General features: G+C 37.3%; 1 long non-coding RNA gene across 1 annotated transcript; it reads left to right on the plus strand.

Annotated features, from left to right (window-relative positions):
- The first annotated feature begins 3,382 nt into the window (after positions 1-3,382).
- Positions 3,383-14,285, plus strand: LOC149133749 (uncharacterized). The gene is made up of 3 exons (XR_016243427.1): positions 3,383-3,487; positions 8,966-9,284; positions 14,156-14,285. It is a non-coding gene; the product is annotated as an uncharacterized LOC149133749 (long non-coding RNA).
- The last annotated feature ends 1,851 nt before the right edge of the window (positions 14,286-16,136 follow it).

Raw genomic sequence — 16,136 nt, forward strand, 5'->3', positions numbered from 1 at the left:
TGTTGGAAACTAAAGGCCATTTTTAGGGTGGGTTTTTTTATATTTTATGGATAAGTGATCAAAAGAAGGGGTCATCAGTAAATGTAAAGTCTCATATGGTAGCATCATTGAGAATTTTAAAATCCTCAGTGATGCTACCATATGAGACTTTGCATTTACTTTGCCAAAGATAAAATTTTCTTGATTTGTGTAGTGATTGTGTCGTGTTAAATGATAGAAGATTAGTTTGATTCCTATTGTGAATGTTTGACGCCTGATGTCTGTGTTGATGAGAAGAATAAGTAGTGATACTATCAATATATGAGTGGGTGTCAGTGGAGTGATGACAAGTGATTTATTGATGTAAGTGTAGGAAAAAAAGTATTCGGGAAAAAGAGACCATTGGGTACACCAAATTTGATGGTGTGAATCAGAGAAAACGGATCTTTTTGATTGGTGTTACAGATTTGGAAATTTTAGAATTAAGTCAACATTTTCAAATTTGGTGTATTGATGTAACTTTTCACGCTGAATCTGAATTTGGGATTCATTTATCCCAGAAAAAAAAATTAGAAAAATGTTACAGAGCTTCCAAAGTTTGATCATTTTTAGCCAATCAGAAAACAAGGATTCGAAAGCCGACTTTTCTGCGTGATAGCTATTCGGCACAAAATATCGTCAAAATTTGTGGTGGTTGCGGTGGTAAAAGTTTCACAATAGTGCATATATAGCGTCCTTGATACAATATAAATGGGACAGACTACAGTTTTGCTCATTATTATGAAAACAGACTGACTTTGATGTGAGATTTACGTTCATGTGTATTATGGCGACTTTCGATTGGTTAAAATTACTCAAAATCTGCAAACTTTAAAAGCTATTAACTTTTTACTTATTAATTTATGGTAAAAATTAATTTGATTTACAAAGCTAAATCGTACCATCAAATTTGAAAACAATTGGAACAATACTGAAAGCATACGAAATTTGCGACTGCAACTGAAAATATCTAAGAAAATTATATCTGTACGGGCTACAATGACAGAATTTGTCAAGAAGTTTCCATTTCAAAAGATGAGTCAGATGGAGCCCATAGTAGAGTCGCATATCACATATGATTGAACGTATTGTTGATGTTAAATGCAGCTACGTTTTTCATTTCTTTTATTTGTCATACTTTTAGGAGAGGATGACGGTTGAGTGACATAAGAGAGAAGGTCTTCAGTAGATGTGATGGTCATTGAGAAGGAAAAGGAATTCAAGGTGTTGGAGAATGTGGTTGACTCCATCATCTGAGTTGTTGGATGCAAGAGTAGATTCATAGTTGGTTGGTTAGATGGGTTGTTGTTCTCAGATATGAGACACACTGCAGCATGTTTCTGAAGATGGAGAGAGATTCAGAGAAAAAGAGATAGAGAGAAGTTAACAAGTTTGGCGATTATAGAAGTTACTTGTTAGGTATACTGTTTTAGAGTAGTAGAAGGGACAGTGCAAGAGCTTGTAGTCTTGTTTATCTGTATTGACTGGAGGTATTTCTTTTGGATATGACATGTCTGTATACATCTGTGGTTCTCAACCGAGGTCCACATGACCTTTGGAGGTTCTTACATGGTTTTGTTGTTAAAATGTATGTGCAATAAATTGCTTATACTTCTACGATACTCCAAATATCTTAATTTTTTAATGCATTTCCTTATAATATTTAATTATAAAAATATAACAGGATTTCTCAAAACATTGAATGGTTGTTAGGATCCACCAGAATAGAATTGGAACCAAAGAGGCCCATAGGTGAAAAATGGTTGCGAACCGCTGGTATACATGTTAGTGTGTCTTGTGAAGGGAAGTAGGAGGATTTGGTAAGCATTTTAAAAGCGTGTGCTATGTAAATTTGAATACAAAGTGGGAAGGGGACTTTGGAAGCGTTTTAACAGGGTGTGCTATGTAAACTTGGTTACAAAGTGGGCATGAATGCAGAGACTTCCTCTGCAGGAATACTGCAAAATAGATAGAGATCTGTTTGGCAATGAATCAAAAGTGCTTTGTCTGCGGTGTTGGAGGTGAGAAGGCTAGCAGTGAGCACATTTATACTGAAGACTGGCAATGCCACTGAATTATAAGTGAAAATCAATGAATTAGAATAAGTTATTAGATTAGAAGATAATTCGAAATAAATTAAGAATTTTCCTGCTGTTTGAAAAATAAAGTCAGTGGTTAAAGTTAGAATCTTAAAGAAAAAGGGAAATAATTTTCCAAGATTTAATTTCCTCTGATATGAAATATCAATGTTAATTTTTCCCCCTTTTTATCGTGGTTTAGTCTTAAGCCTATCTTGATGAACCAGACCTAACATCGAAGATTCGAGGCTTGTGGTCATCGATATTAGGTCTACTTAATCAAGAGAGTAAGTTGAGGTTACCACATTTCTTCGTCTTAACAGTTAAAAATCCTCAGAAAAAATTGAAGACCACAACATCTAAATTCATCTTATAATTTCCAAAATTGTACAGAGTCGGTTTATGAATAGATTCGATAAAAACGTCAGTGAAACATATCAGTATTAAATGTTCCGGATCGTTGAAGATATGAAGTAGAAGTTAATATAATGTACAAGAAATTGAGACTATGTTTAAGACGGATAAAATAAATGAATAAATGATAAAATGAAAAGCAGAACACTTTTATACATGGAAAATAGTAGTGAGATTGATTCCTTGTTAAAAATTTACACTCACTTTATGTCCTGTAGTATTACTTTCAAATTTTGGCACAAGGCCAGTAATTTCGGGGATGGGGCTAAGTCGATTACATCGACCCTAGTGTTCAACTGGTATTTATTTGTTTGACCTCGAAAGAATGAAAGGCAAAGTGGACCTCGACAGAATTTGAACTCAGAACATAAAGACGGACGAAATCCCACTAAGCATTTTGCCTGGCATGCCAGCTCGCTACCCTAAAGCTTCTTCCAGAATCATATAGACCCATAGGGCAGCTTTCCCGGATTCTCTGGGGTATATACTCCCCAATTGAACGAAACGCCGGTTCGTCATAGGAATTCTCATTTTTTGCCAGCTAAGTGGACTGGAGCAACGTGAAATGAAGTGTTTTGCTCAAGAACACAACGCATCGCCAAGTCCAGGAATCGAAATCACGATCTTACGATCATGAGTTCAACACCTCTGATTAATCAAGTCATACGCATCCACCAACTCTCTATATTATTAATAGCATTTATACATATTTATGGTTTATATCTAGCGATACGTGTCAGCAACATTTACTAACCGACAAATTATATTCAATATCATTATGGGAAACGAAGTAAAAGTTGACACGGTAAATATTTGATTGTGACGTCACAATTATTGTACTTATCGGATTTGAATCACGTGAGAAACGCTGGTTAGAAGAGACAAGCTTATAGTAGGTCTGAAGTCACAATCGTTACTCATCTTCGCTGCTAATGTCCTGGGGAAAAGATGAAAGTCACGACTTCCTAATGTATTTTGTATGCAAGTTAATTTTTCGTGCTTTTATAAGAGATTTTTTTTCTTTCTCTTCAGTCTATCGATAACGATGTTTTCATAAAACGTTAAAGAATTTCAGTTGCAATTTTTCTCAGAATGACGTCTTTCATTTTAAAGTATTGTAGTCAGATGTTTTACTGTCATTTAATACGAGAATTTTACTCAAGGTTCCTAACTTTTCTATTAATTTCAATTAAAATCTCAGGTTACATGTTCTTATGAGAAATCGTTAACTCATTTTTAATTGCTTGAATAGCCGTTCGTGATGTCAGCTTTAGCTCATGTCACGCAAGTGGTCAGTGAGACAATTAAGGGTGATACACAAATCCTGCTACATTTCCCTGTAGATGAGAACCGTATTATTTATTCTGATGAGCACAGTTAATAGCAAGGGATACAACCCGACAGTCTAGATATGTCGTATCTACAGTGTCCAGTCTTTTACTGCATGTCTATTGTTGTTGCTTTGGAGGCGCAATGGCCCAGTGGTTAGGGCAGCGGACTCGCGGTCATAGGATCGCGGTTTCGATTCCCAGACCGGGCGTTGTGAGTGTTTATTGAGCGAAAACACCTAAAACTCCACAAGGCTCCGGCAGGGGATGGTGGCGAACCCTGCTGTACTCTTTCACCACAACTTTCTCTCACTCTTACTTCCTGTTTCTGTTGTGCCTGTAATTCAAAGGGTCAGCCTTGTCACACTGTGTCACGCTGAATATCCCCGAGAACTACGTTAAGAGTACACGTGTCTGTGGAGTGCTCAGCCACTTGCACGTTAATTTCACGAGCAGGCTGTTCCGTTGATCGGATCAACTGGAACCCTCGACGTCGTAAGCGACGGAGTGCAACAACATTGTTATTGCTTAGTTCAAAGACGGACATGAATTATTAACAAATGTTATTTGTCTTGTGTGATAATATCACTTACTTCGTCGGTTACGACGACGAGTATTCCAGTTGAACTGATCAACGGAACAGCCTGCTCGGGAAATTAACGTGCAAGTGGCAAAGAACTCCACAAACACGCGTAATCTTAATGTAGTTCTCAGCGTGACACGGAATATGACAAGGCTGGCCGTTTGAAATGAATGCACAATTCCATTTTTTTTTTCAGCTAAGTCGATTGCTGCAACATGAAATAGCACCGGCAGGAATCAAACTCACGACCTTACGATAGTGAGACGAATACCACGCGCCTTCACTAACGTCACTTAGCATCACAGTTATGTTCGTTATCAAAACTGAAGAATATTAATTGATTCATATGTTAGATACTACATGTATTTGGTATGACTATTATCTATAGACTGCCGCATTGCATAACCTAATACAATTGCCAACAAACAAGGTGCTATTATATGGTAGTGAAACATAGACACTGACAAAGAAATTATCGAACGGACCAGATGGACGATACACAAAGATGCTACGAATGGCCCGAATGGCCCGAATGGTCCGAATGGCAGCAACATATGACAAATGAATGCCTTTATAGAGTCTTGCCGAAAGTTAGCGAGAAAATCAGGCAAATACGGCTGCGACTATCTGGTCACTGCGCGCGTCACACCGAACTGCAAGCATCCAAATTATTTTTATAGAACCCACATCGTGGTGATGTAATAAGAGAAAAAACGTCGTCATACTTATATCGACAACTTGGTCACAGACACTGGCCTGGTATGTATCCAGGACCTCTAGGCAGTGATGTTGGACCGAGAAGTGTAGCGGGTGGATTTTGTTGCTACGGCCCTGTTTGGAACCCGGCCCTATAAAATATATATGTGTGTGTGTATGTGTGTGTGCCTGTGTGTGTGTGTGTGTGTGTGTGTGCGCGCGCGCGGTATGAGCAACGCACAGTAATGTATGGGTGTGAGGGTGTAGTGGGTCGTATCACAATATGTGCGGGTGCATGGACAGAAATGAGGTTTCGTGTGAAATGTTTATCAATTCGGTAACTGAGTTTCAGCAGAAGATTTTTCTTCTTTTTGTTTTGCGACAAAGTCGGAAATTATGAGTACCATGATACTGTATAATCCCATAAACAATAAGCTGTAGGTGGGATGGGTCTGGGAATTAAAGAGATGAGAAGCCTAGTTGAATGGCAGAGACGTAATAGAAGGTGGAGGCGAGGGTAGAAGCTTTCCTCGAAGACATTCATGAAGAGTACAAAATTTCTTCTGACCTTTAATACCAGTTAATTGAAGTGGATGTAAGGGCGGCGAGTTAGCAGAATCATAAACGCACCGGAAAAACCGCATAACGGCATTTCTTTTGTCTTTACTTTCTGAGTTCAAATTCTGCCGAGGTTAGCTATGCTTTTTATCCTTTCTGGGTCGATAAAATAAATACCAGTTGAACACTGGGGCCAATGTAATCGATTGCTGGCCTTGTGCTAAAATTTGAAAGCAATTTAGGTGGATGTAAGGCGGCAAGTTAACACAATTGTAAACACGCTGAGCAAAATGCATAGCAGCATTTCTTCAACTTTACCTCTGAGTTCAAATTCCACCAAGGTCAACTTTGTCTTTCATTCTTCTAGAGCCGATAAAATAAACACCAATTTAACACTGAGATCGATGTAATCGACTAGCACCCTTCCCCAAAATTTCAGGCTTTATGTCTATAGCAGAAAGAAATTCAGATGGATATGCCAAAAAGTGACTTTGGCCGTGGGTAACGAGAAATCTTGTTACGCCATAATGGAATGAAGAGGAAAGTTTGGAGGAGTTCTATCTGATGTAATGAAACGTTCTCCGAGGAAAAACTCTTTACGGAGTCATCATGATAGGTAAATGGGGGTTACTGCCAGGTTGTTAAGGATTTTTTTCGTAAGAGCCAACAATGATCATGTGAAATTTTGGAAGAGGGAATATTCGCGGTATACGCTATATAAAAGAACTTCTTCATTTCGAAGGATGTTCTACAAGATTTGCAGCCCTGGGTTAAACCCTCAACTTTCTAGGAATTGAGGTGGGTTTCTAATCACTGTCGACCGTTTTCTTTACTTGTGCTGCTGCAATGTGACTACGAACGAATAACATTGAGAGATTTGAAGTTATGTGTTTTGATTGTGTTCTTGACTTAGAAGAACAGGTCTAAGAGTATGGTTTCATTGATTTGGGATCAAGGATGAAGCAAATACATTGCCGGTTATGATTACCGTAGGAATGATGGGGCTTCCGCGATTAGATTACTTGAAGGCTCATTATGATTGAGCTCTGCACAGAATATGAATATTTGGTTTGCAAAAGATTTGGTTTAGATACCAGTAACATTACTGAAGGGTAGTTACGAGAACCAACTTGTTATGAACATTGAGTCAGTGGGGACAGTGATTTCAGCTAGTGTTAAAGTGAAATAGATTCAATGCCAGAATAGAAATCGTCGAAGAGTTATAGAAGGCTAGAAGTGTTAGAAGAGCAATAATGAAAGCGGGTGTATTCATATGCGTGGAGAAAGAGAAATTTCGAGCCAGAGTACCTGAAAGACTGCATTGTTGATAGACATATGAAAGAAGTAAGTGGAGGGAAAATGAGTGCTGCATTGCTCAAGATGTACGGACAACTTTCCGATTCATAGTTGTGAACAGATTATTACCTGAGCAGTAGAGATGGAAAGAGAAGTGCGGTTCGCTTCTTGGCACGATGTGATGCTTTGTGTTTCGGTTAAAACATAGTCTACGAATGTTTGAGAAAAGTAGGGAGAACTGACCAGCAGATTGGACAGCATTTTAATTCTTTACATTTTGCCTGCTTTATTATTTTTTATTCGCTTTGATTAGTTGTGAGTAGGACAAAAGAAACTACGTCTTATGGATACAAACAACTGCATCGATCCTTTACGTCGTTTTCAGTTACCCAGTTGATAGTCAGGCTTTCATATAGGCACCTCGGAATTCAGCGTTTATGCATTATTATATCTATTAGAAAGAATCATTACATCAATTGACAGAACACTGAGTATAAAAAAGCAAAACAAGATCACTTATGAAAATATGAGGCATGATATATTTACACAAGCAAAAAATATTGGTTTCAAATCCTGTCATAAGACCAGTAATTTCGGGGGGAAGGAGTAAGCCGATTACATCGACTCCAGTGCTCAAATGCTACTTACTTTATCGATTCGAAAGGATGAAAAGCAATGTCAACTCCGGCGGTGTTTGAACTTAGAACATCAAGACGGATGAATTGCCACAAAGCATTTTGGCCGGATTGCTAACGATTGTGCCAACTCGCCGACCTCGAACGGTTATGTATTTGGATTTTGATCGTAGCTTCCTGTAAACTTACCATATGTTTTAGTGTATGGCATACGATTAAATAATACTTCAAAAATTCATTAAGAAAAATACAATTTCAAATTTTATTCCTTTTAAATCTGATATGCTAAATGTTATTAATTTCATAACTGGATGTAATGACAAAAATTTATATTTCTTCATGATTTGAGACACAAAATGTCAATGAATTTGAACAAGTGCTTCCTCTTCTCTTTAAAAACTGAGTTCTTGTACCAATGTAAGATATCTTAATGTATTTCATATTAACCTATTTGATTATTGATTGCTTCAACATCATCATCACTACCACCACCACCGCCACCAATGTATTCTTTTACATTTACCATATTGTAATTATAGAAATTATTGATACAGTAAAATTCCATCAATGAAATTCAATAGAATTTGTTAACAAAAGTTTATAATTCCATTGCTGGTTAATGATCCAAAATATCATATTATAAAGATTTCTAATTCACTGAATTATCACAGTATCTATTAACCGAAAATATTAAAGTATCTTTAATGGTTTTTTACCGTCGAAGTTTATTCAAACTGGTGACGATTTGCTTGGCAAAAATAAATAACTCGGTATCTGTGCAGTAGAATTATTCTATCACGTAGCTAAGTTTCATTTCTGAAAAACAACCGAAGTTTGTTTGTTGTCAGGAATGGTGATGGATATCTTTGAACTTTCCTTGATTCAGAATGCAGTTTGATTTTTTTTTAATTCTGCCTTTAATATAATATTTATGTATCATTTATGCATCATATCATTTTACCACTCTTACTGCTTTCTGTCGTATGGAACAGCCAGCATACATACATACATACATACATACATATATACATACATACATATTTACACACACACATACACACGCACACAAACACACACACACACACACACACACACACACACACATATATATATATATATATATATATATATATATATATATATATATATATATATATATATATATATATATATATATATACACACATAAGTGTTGGTATCGAAAAGTTGCCGGACTAGTTCTGTAGCGCGCCAATAGATGACAGCACATGGTTGCATGCACAATGAGTGACCTTTATGAGGCAGTGTGCCGAGTGACATTGCTGTATTTACTTTGCATGTTGTGAAATTTGTGTTTTTGTTATCGCATGGATGCTGCAGCCTGCGATTTTTGTCATGGACAGGAAGTTAGAACAAAGAGCCAACATGAAATTTTGCGTTAAATTAGGAAGTCTGTTACAGAGACATTGAGCATGTTTCGGCAAGCTTATCGCGATGAAGTAATGGGTGGTACGCAATGTTTCGAATGGCAGTTCAAAGGTCGCCGTTTTAACACCGTTGTCAAGACCAAGAGCAATTCACAGAAGATCCTCGACTCACTTACAGAAAATGACTTCCAGGCCGAATTCCAAAAATCCAGAAACGCCGGTGTAGTGCTGCGCAAGGTGACTATTTCGAAGGAGGTGATGTTAAAACTTAGGTAAATAAGTTACTTTTTATTAAACATATGTAGTCCAGGAACTTTTCGATATATATATATATATATATATATATATATATATAATTTAAATTCGAGCTGTGAGTACAATATACACTGACCACCAGCTTCTATAGGATGTCTTGTGTTTCCAAGCAATTTTTCAAACTCAAATATACAACATGGCTGGTCTTTCAGAAAGCACGAGAAAGGACGAGAGCAAAGTAAAAGCAAAAAGGGGAATGAGAAGAAAACAGAAAATCAAGAGTTGCATCTTTTTGCCAGTTCGAATCAGAATTAGCTTGGTTGGTGTAAACTAAGTATTCGGTGGTGTAGGTAGATTCTTAAGTAACCCATGTAGCATAAATCCATTTCTATGTATGATATTCTGGTAGAATTCTTAGAGTCCTCAAATTAACGTAGCTATTATGCCAATCATACGTGGAATATGAATTCGCAGTGTAAATCCACGTTTTGGAGGAATATGCATAATTTACTGTTCCGTTATTAGTGGGATCAACAAAAAAAAGAACTCCATTCAGGAAGGGATGAATATTTCGAATACACAGGATTTAAATTCGAGCTTCTATTAGGCTCATGACGAATAATTAATTCACACCAATCAAATTAATTCTGATTCGAACATCAACCATACTAATTCTCATTCGAACGAGCAAAAGTACGCAACTCTGTATTTTTTTTTTTTTTCTCATTTCACATTTTGCTTTCACTTTCCTCTTGTCTTTTCTCATGTTTTTCAAAGACCAGCGCCCTTCCTCGTTTTCTCAAAAATTATGAGCCATGTTGTATATCTGAGTGTCAGTTTATTGTGTTTTAACGGCATGAAACTAGTAGTATTTCGTATTTAAATTGTGTGTATATAATAAAAATGATATTTATCTCTCACTGGATGGAGTACATCTTTAATGATCCTGCAATAGTAGAAGAGTAAATTTCATATGTGTGTGTGTCTGTGTGTGTGCGTGAGAGAGAGAGAGAGAGGGAGAGAGAGAGAGAGAGAGAAATAGTTTCTCCATTATGAACATATTCTTAGAACACAAATATCTATTGGTTACCCATCGTATTTAGATATATTTACGTTACTACAAAAACGCAGATTTATAAGGAAAAAATGCGATCTTTTTTAGGTCAACCATTTCTTTGATATCTACAACTAATTTGTGTCCTAAATCGTTGTCAGAAGTGTGTTTTTAGCATTTAGATTCATGAGCAGGTACTAACATCAATTAAAACTTCACATATTACCATTTTCCTTAAAGTAACGGTAAGCTGGCAGACTCGCTACTGCACTGGGAAAAAATACTTTGATATTTGTTCCGGTTCTTTACGTTTGGAGCTCAAATAACACCGATAAAATAAGTACCAGTCGAGCACTGGAGTGGATGTAATCGATTATCCCTCCTCCTCCCCCACCCCAAAACTGCTTGCCTTGTGCCTATTATAGAAAGAAAAAAAATATTTCCTGAGAAGGATGTAATCGACTTCCCCTCCACCACAAAATTGCTGGTTATGTGCCAAAATTAGAAAGGATTATTTTTCTTGACCTTTCAGGGTTGATAAAATAAGTATCAATTGAGCACTGGGATCAATGCAATTGACTTGCCCCTTCCGTTCAAAATTGCTGGTCTTGTGCAAGAATTAGTTACTTTTCTCAACGAAGTTGAAGAATGTTATTTAAATCTTTGCTCAGATACTAGCAAGCTACGGTAAGCTTAAATGAAGCTAAAGTCATGACCTTGGGTTTGCACCGTTAATGTCACCAGAAAGGTCATCACATCCCTCTTACTCTGAATTTAAATATCAGGATTAATGTCTTTAAGTTGTTTCGAATTTTGACATTAACAAGTGTGGTTGCTATTACAATCACATCACGCGTTCGTCTTTCTTATGGATCCGAGTCTCCGTACGATATCTGAATACGTTCAGTTCATATTGGCCTATTAAATTTTTAGACATAGGAAAATTTTCCCTGGATATCTTCTGCACGAAGGAAAAATAGTGAACGTTTAATATAGTGAAGAATTATTTTTGCTTCAGTTCAATGAGAATTTTAACCTCAACTGGACTAATGGATTGCTGACTAACTCAAAATGAACGCGTTACATTTTTTTTTTTTTTTAACAATGGCGCTGACGAGGTTATGTGGCAAGAAGCTTGCTTATCAACCACATGGCTCCGGATTGAGTTCCAGTGCGTGGCAGCTTGAGCAAGTGTTTTCTATTATAGCACCGGACCGACAAAAGCCTTGAGAGTGGATTTTTGTAGACATAAACTGAAAGAAGGCGGCGAGTTGGCAGAAACGTTAGCACGCCGGGCGAAATGCTTAGCGGTATTTCGTCTGCCGTTACGTTCTGAGTTCAAATTCCGCTGAGGTCGACTTTGCCTTTCATCCTTTCGGGGTCGATAAATTAAGTACCAGTTACACACTGGGGTCGATGTAATCGACTGAAAATCCCTTTGTCTGTCCTTGTTTGTCCTCTCTATGTTTAGCCCTTTGTGGGCAATAAAGAAATAAGAAACTGAAAGAAGCTTGTCACATGTGTGTGTGTGTGTGTGTGTGTGTGTGTGTGTGTGTGTGTTTGACTGTCTTGCCCATCGCTTGACAACCGATGTTGGTTTGTTTACACCCTATAACTGAACAGTTTGATAAAAAAAAAATAAAAAGATCAATAGAATAAGTATCAGGCTTTAAAAAATAAGTAGTGAAGTCGAATCTTTCGACTAAACCCTCCAATGTGGTGCCCCAGCATGGCCGCAGTCTAATGACTAAAGTAATTAAAAGCTAGTACTACATTCTGGGTATAAATAATGGTTATCTCAAATATTAAAAGAAATTTAATAGAGAATTCTTAAACATTCTTTAATTCTGTTACTTGTTTCAGCAATCAGACAACAGTCATGTTGGGGCACCGCCGAACCGCTAAGTTACGGGGCCATAAACACACCAACACCGGTCGTCAGGCGGTGGTGGTGGACAAACACAGACACACACATGTCTGTGTATATATACATATACGACAGTCTTCTTTTAGTTTCCGTCTGCCAAATCAACTCACAAAAATTTAGTCGGCCTGAGGCCATAGTAGAAGACACTTGCCCTAGGTGCCACGCAGTAGGACTGAACCGGGAACCATGTAGTTGGAAAGTAAACTTCTTATCGCACAGCCACAGGGAAATTTTCAGATCATCATATCGCATTAAATTTATTTGTTTAACATTTACCATTTAGCAGAATCAGAAAGAAATAAGAAAGAAAAATACGATTCGTGAGAAATGTATGAAAACTTGAAATTTTAGTTCAAAGGAAATGGGAAGTTCTGTCATTCGTGCATTTCTGAAGACATTCACAGTGAAAATGAAACAAGGTTGTAATCTTTCTTTGCTGTAAGCTTCCCATTCTTTCCGGTGTCTGAGCTGAGATTCAAATATTTTTAAATTACGTAAGGAAAATGTTTATGGCGTCACAACCGTATCCAGTTTTATTCCTTTCTTTCTTTTAGAAAAATATGTTAATTCTAATCTCGTGTCTGTATGTTACTTTCTCTCACAACAACTTGATGAAATTGGCATCATAGCTAGATGCCCATCGCGTCTAGTTAATCAACCGACTTTCTTACCATGAGTGTATCTCAGTGATGGAAATAGGTACTCTTGGGGATTAAAGGTACGTTAAGATCTGTGAAGTTGTGGTTAGGAAGGAGAGGGCTTACACGCTATAATTCCACCCTTCTTCCGTTGAGCTGAAAAGTAGAAGACCGCCCTTCTGCGTACCCAACCCCGTACCTGTCACAGGTCTGCCCGATAAGAGATGACTTAAACTGTAAAATGACAAATGCATTCTATCAAAAGAACCAGCACGAACAAAACAAAATCAATTGATCATTTCTTATTAACGATTTCTAATAAAAGCTTGTTGCCTGAAAACTTAGTTTAGAAGAACAGAGGAACTGTCACCTTCGAGTAAAATTCTTAAATATATTGGTAAAAGATATACAATATTTATTTTAATACATGGTTGCAAATTTTGGCCCATGGCCAGGAATTTTAGGAGAGGGCGAAGTCGATAAAGTCGACCTCAGAGCTCAAACGCTATTTATTTTATCAACTCTGAAAGAGTGAGGCAAAGTCGACTTCGGAGAATTTGAACTCAGAACATAAAGAGCCGGAAGAAATGCCACTAGACAATTTGTAGAATGCGTTAACGATTCTTTCAATTCTCCACTTTATTGTATCTTAATATATTCTTTCTACTATAGGCACAAAGGCCTGAAATTTTGGAGGCGTGGGGTGGATAGTTGATTACATCATCCCCAGTGCTCAACTGGTATATAATATTTCGTCAATCCCGAAAGAATGACAGGTAGAATCGACCTTGAAGAATTTGAACTCAGAACGTAAAGAGCCAGAAGAACTGCCGCTCTGCATTTTTATTTTTCAGACGCTCTACCCGTTGTGCCAGGTCACCGTCTTCGTGTATCGTAATATTTAAACCTGAATGTAAGTCGGCGAGCTGGCAGAATCGTTAGCGCACCGGGTAAAATGCTTATCGGTATTTCGACCGTCTTTACATTCTGAGTTCAAGTTCCGTCGAGGTCGACTTTGCCTTTCATCCCGTTTCAGGGTCGATAAAATAGGTTCCAGTTGAGCACTGGGGTCGATGTAATCGACTTAGTCCCTCCCCTGAAATTGCCAGCTTGAGTCAAAATCTGAAACCAATGAATAAAAGTGAATTAATGTATCAAATATCTCAAGCTGTAGGCCATTGTTTTGTGCCTAAGTACTTAATATATTGTGCACAACCTTTCAAAGAAAAGGTCGTAGGCTATATGACTTTTTCTACGGTTTCCTTTTAGCTACAGACAGAAAAAACTAAGCGTATTATATGCCTCAAGTAATGAAGTGGACATTGGAAAACGTTACTAGGTTTATTAATTCATCTGCAATAATTCTATGAATTCTGGAAAAAAAAAATTAAGAGTAAAATTTTATTTCAAGTTCTATGCGTTTGTTTTTGTTTTTTTTTGTACTTTTCTCGGTGATTTGGTTGCAAAAGTTGCGTGAAACAACAATTCCCTAACCGATAGAAAATTGGTAGCATCTTTCGATGTACTTACACAAGTGGACCCACCACCACCACCACCACCCGAATTTCCTTTCTCATAACTTACACAAAAAGTATTTTTTTAATGAAATTTTCCACAAGGTGCAAATTACGATTATATCGGAACGTAATATGAAAAAAGAAAAAACTTGGCAGGCGTACACACATACATCACTGACACATCACAGAATTTTTTTCAAAGTTTCTAGTTTCATTTTGAAGATACATATATGATGCGTGCCAATATCCATGTGGTGTGCACATGCACAAATTTTTTTCGACATTAAATTCCGATATAATCGTGATCTATTCCACTTGAACGATATTTGTTGAAAATTTCATTACAAAAAAAGTGCACATTTTATGAAAGCGATGAGGAAAGAAAATCGGTGGTGGGAGCACACTTGTGTAGGCATGCCCATCTTTCTAAAGCATTTAATCCAAAATATAGTGAATTTTTGAGATTATGTTTATTTTATGCACTAAATCCGGACGATGCCAGTTGCATCTGGAAGTTCTAAATAATTGTTTAACCTAAAATTATTATAACATTTATTCGAACACACATCGGATCAGCACGAAATATGGAAACGAAAAACCTTCTTCCAACCCCTACCCCAGAAAAAGATGAAATCGGCGGTTTTAGTTCATTTGAATTGCGAAATAGTGATTGCCATCCTTTTCTGAGAACAATTAACGGATATGGTGAATAAATATTGTAATCTCCTTTTGCGGCATCCATGATTAAAATAATAATCTTCAAGTTGGTGTGGGAAAAATACATAGCTATGATGTGCAAATCAATGTTCTCTGTCTCGTGTTTCATTCTTTTGACTAAAAATAATTTAATTCAAATATGAAGTTTGTTATGTGGTGTTAGCTCATACCGCTGGATCTAACCACAAAAATAAACATTTGTTAACGATTATGGAGCAGAAATGAATGTGGGTTTTAATTACATCTCCCTCTCTCTCTCTCTCACTCTCTCATACACACTGATTAAAAGACGGGGGGGGGGAAAGCCACTCGACTGATTGACATGAAGTACCTTTCCATCTCATTCATTTCCATACCTTATTACACAGACAGACGTTCTGTCTCCTCTCTCTCTATCTCTCTCTCTCTCTCTCCTTCTCTCTCTCTCTCTCTCTCTCTCTCTCTCTCCTTCTCTCTCTCTCTCTCTCTCTCTCTCTCTCCCATTTCTACTACAACGGCGACTACCACCACCACCACCAATACTACTACTATCATTAACCACCACTACAACCATTTCTACTACGGCGACTACCGCCACCACCACAGCCAACACCACCATTGCCACTACCATTACTACTGCTATTACTACTGCTGCTGCTACTACTACTACTACTACTACTACTACTACTACTACTACTACTACTACTACGATGACCACTACCACCACCAACACCACCACTACCACAACTACATACTAGGCATACAACCACCACGACAGGCTCAAAAAATGAGTAATGGGGTTGGTTGGTTTGACAAAACCCTTCAATCCGATGCCCCAGTATGGCAAAAACAAGTAAAAAAAAAAAAGTAAAAGAAGCAGTTACTACATGCTGACATCACGTTTTGTATTCACCCTGCTAAGCTTTTTAGATCCATTCTGGCTATTTTAATGTCACCAGAAAGCAATGAATGTCATACACTTCTAATTCATGCTTTACAAGTAATCATGTGTTGTTGTTTTTTGTGCGTTTTTGCCA

This window comes from Octopus bimaculoides, chromosome 10, assembly GCF_046866305.1.
Source record: "Octopus bimaculoides isolate indiv1 chromosome 10, ASM4686630v1, whole genome shotgun sequence".
NCBI lineage: Eukaryota > Metazoa > Mollusca > Cephalopoda > Octopoda > Octopodidae > Octopus > Octopus bimaculoides.